Here is a 4,321-nt window from a genome sequence, read left to right on the forward strand (position 1 = left end):
GTTGTGCGTGCGTGTGTGTGATTTAGCTTCAATTTTGATCCTCAAAGATTTTCATAAATCACATAATCAGATCATTTGACTTACATGTTCAAAACAAATCAAGGGCACACATAACAAATTGAATGGACATAAACACTAATTGCAAAGACTAGTTTACTCAAAGTAATACACAAACACGTATTGGGAGGGCAACCACTCCCCATTATCATGTAGATGATGAATTCAAGCTCCATTTTGGAGCATCCAAAAAGGTGGAAATTCAGGAGGCTCTCCTCCCCTATTCACAGCTTTAAAGGACAAAGCAAATCTCCTCCATTCGCTTCTCAACTTCACAATAGTTCCTCTTCATATAAGCTTCAAAGGCTAAAGCAAAAGAGTCCATTTTGAGTTTTAGCCCTTCCATATTAAGGCCAAGGCTAGAAGCCTTATAACAATAAAAAACTAACTCTAAGCTCTAGACCTAACTAATGAAACTTTACATGTTGAGAATCAACTAACCATAGTTGCAATAGAAAAAAGTCAATATAAATTCTACATATGTTTATATAAAACAATTAAGTGTGGAATGAGTCATCATCCATGTTAGGTCTCTAGAATCTCCCAATCAACACATTAATATTCTAGTAAGATAATCAACAAGCTTCACCAATATTAACTATCACAAGAACCTCCAAAACTTAAGTTGTCAAATATCAACACAAAAAACCCATTTACTATCAATCTTTAGAAGCGAAAAAAGATAAAAGGACATAGTTTTTACCTTGGGATAACAATGTAAGTCTCTCACACACAATATGGATATATATGAAATAAGATTCTCATAACTTGGTTGATATTATCATTGTTGAGATAAATAGTTTGGATATTATGTCTAATAAATACCAACGATTCGATTCGTAGATACCAAACACTTTGTTAATTCAATTTAGTTATGAACTATATGGTTCAGTATATCAAAAAAACTTTTTTTTTTCATCCCCTTCAGGCTCTATATGTTAAAATTTGACGACTTTTAGGCTATAATATATTTTGAATAGTTATGTTGATATCATAAGTTCATACTATGGCCTAAAGTTCATGGCTTCTTGAGTTTAAAGCTTCTTTAATAGTAATTTTGAAGTGTATGAATTGTGCTAATTTGCAGCTAGCATTACTTAGAGATGAAGAATTGAGTTAAACCACTTCAATGTGGAAATCACGAGAGTGGTTTGATAAAAGAATTATTTATCCTTTTATAAAAAGTTGATCCCGTACAAAACGCTTGAAATATTCATTTTTCCTTTAGACAACACCTTTGATTGGTTACTACCAGTCAAAGGCTGAGATATTCCTTTTTCCTCTAGACAACTTTGGTTTACTACCAAACCATCAAAGGTTGAAATATTTGTTTTCTTCTAGACAACACCTTTGATTGGTTGCTACCAATACTTTTGCCCAACATACAATATGTGAGGGCAAGAGTTTCCACATATCAACACTAAGACCATTGAGTCTTGTCATCCTAGTTATCTAACTTGAAAGGATAGTTAGATGTTGAAGCAAATCATATAGAAATGAAAATGGGGACAAACACAATTTAGCTACCAACCATTCCCCATCATCATGTTTACCTCCATATAACATACCTAGAAAAGTGGAAAATATGTGGGACTGTTTTCCTTCTCTTTTCAAAGTTTTAGAGCAAAAAGTAAATCTCCTCAATTATTATCAACCTCACACATTTGTTAAATGAAATTTTCAATAGTGAAAGAAAAAAACATTTAAAATGAAGCCTAAAACACAACAAGGGAATGAAGAAGGATTGATGAGAGTTAACACTAACAAGAAGAATTAAATTTTAAGGCCAATCAAAATCAAAAGACCTTGGAATCACAAGGCAAGGTAAACAAAGGAGGCAAAAAAATTGCATCAAGAATCCTACCCAAAAACCACTTGTGGACCATAATTATTTTGCACCACCACCAAGAGGAGAGAATGAAACATTTGAAGACACAAATGAGCTTATCAATATAAACAAGAAGTAGAGTGAGTTGATTAGTTATTGGCTAGAATATGCACAGGTTGGGGACATAGAACAAAAGAGAGGTATGCCATTTAATTCTTAGAAAAAGGAAACGTGACTTTATTGCTTTCTTATAGGAAGTGAAATTAGGGAGAGGGGAGGAAGAACATCTATAGTTTGAGGGGTACAAACTCCTTTTTTACTAGCATAACCAAGGCATAAGAGGCATGCTCATCCTAATCAGCAAACAACAATTGATACAAACTTGAAGGAACTTGGTGTGGAGGGATAGAAGTGGGGTGGCAACAAGCACGTGGATAGGATGTTGGAAAACCATAGGTTTTCTCAATTTACACCCTTAATGCTTCCATATTGGGGCTATCTTTTCCAACACGGATGACCTTGTCACCCTAGCACTAGCATTTGATCACCCTCCCCTTCACTTGGCATAATAAGCAAACAAGGTCAACCCAGAGAGTGGATTGGTTTCATCACGGGGAAGCCCTCCCCTTCACTTGGCATTATAAGTAATCAAGGTCAGCATTGGAGAGTGGATTGGCTTGATAGATTGTATCTAAATCATGGTAGATGATGACCCTGTCCAAGCAATAACCTAATGATACTATCAAATATCACCTCCTCAAATCATCTTTCAATCCTTTGTACCCTCAGAATCCCAGAAGAAGATGACGTAACTAGCGACCCCCTTCTTTTTACATTCAACATATCATTTTTGAAAGTAGATGAAAGAAGCTTGGAAAGAAAAATACGAATGTGAGAAAGACCCACTTAGAGGTTTGGTTAAGTGTGTAGACAAGATAGAAATTGGGCAAAAGACATGGTAATCTTAAAGCTAGAGAGCATAGATGGCTAGAAATTTCAGGTGTAGGAAATCTACTATGTTGTGTCTTGCTAATAATTCTAATGATGTACGTTTTCACCAATTGCTCAAACAAGTGGAGGCTTTCATGGGGGATTAGGGATGGCTTAAAGTTGAGGCTACAAAGATCCAATTGAAGGGCAAAGTCTTCACTGGTCATGTATCCTCAATTTTTGGTTCCCAAGAAAATTTGAATGACTATTAGGAGAAGCTTTAAGCTATTCTAGCATCTAAACCCTCTATCATACCAAAGTTGGAGGCCCAACTAGCGGAGAGACCATTCTCCAAAGAAGATCTAGGTTTGTGGTTAGCAAGAGGAAGAATGGGAAGTCACTTGAAGCATTGACGACATTCTAGTTGAGAATCTGGAGATACACGAAGGAACGGCGAAGTAGTGAAAGTTTGGTATTTTGACGTCGATTGTTTGTCTTTTAAAGGTACGTGAACTGGGTTTAGAACGTCATAGGACGAGACAGGCAGGACACTCGCCGAACAGACAGGCAGGTTTGTCATATCAAAAGCTGTGGGTTCGATTCCCGTTTTTTTGTTTCTAATGATACTTGCGTAGAAACAAGAGCATATTGAAAACCGCAAAGCGCGTAAAAAACTGCCCTACTTCATGGAAATAGTCTCGTAAAAGAGTCCCATACAAAATGTAAAGCAAATCATTTCGGGCTACATAGAATTTGACCGCATCATGTTTTCACCCGATCTATCTTTTATAGTCTAAATCATTGGTTTCTCAAGCAACAGCGAAGACGGCAACAACCAAAACGAAATATTATTTAATCGCGGAAATGCCATATCGTACCTTCAACAGGGCTTTTGTCATTTAAAAGAGGCCGCAAGCAAAGCACATACAATTGTTCTAATAGATTCGGCTATGTTTGGAAGTTGAATAAAACACGGATTGATGGTGACCCGTCTGTTTCGAGAAAAACATCTCAATTTTGCATACGATTAGAGCTGGACAAAGACAAACAGAGCAAATTACCCATATAGAGATAGTTCAAGCACTATGGAACGTATGTGTTGACAACCTATGCAACCTACAAAGTAAAATAAAGATTCAAGAGTCATTCCCTAGAGATTTAAACAAGAGATGGATCAAGCTGATACCTAAGTCTGTTGAGAGGAAGAAGTTTGTAAAATGCAGGCCTCTCATGATGCTCAACATGGTGTACAAGATCATGATGAATAGAATGACGTTTCTTCTAGCAAAGGTTATGAATCTTATGTAGCATGGCTTTCTTCATGATATGCAAATACATGATGCTATTTTAACTTGATCTTCTCCATCGATCATGTATTGCCATTGGGCACAAAGTTTGTTTTAATAAACATGGATTCTGAAAATTTCTATGACCAAACAATGTGGGATTTCATTTTAGAGGTCATAAGGTCAATGGGCTTCGGCAATGGATTCTTAAGCATGGCAC

The sequence above is a fragment of the Lygodium microphyllum genome, chromosome 9, assembly GCF_053477565.2.
Source record: "Lygodium microphyllum isolate KBCC chromosome 9, Lygodium_microphyllum_v1.1.10, whole genome shotgun sequence".
NCBI classification, from domain to species: domain Eukaryota; kingdom Viridiplantae; phylum Streptophyta; class Polypodiopsida; order Schizaeales; family Lygodiaceae; genus Lygodium; species Lygodium microphyllum.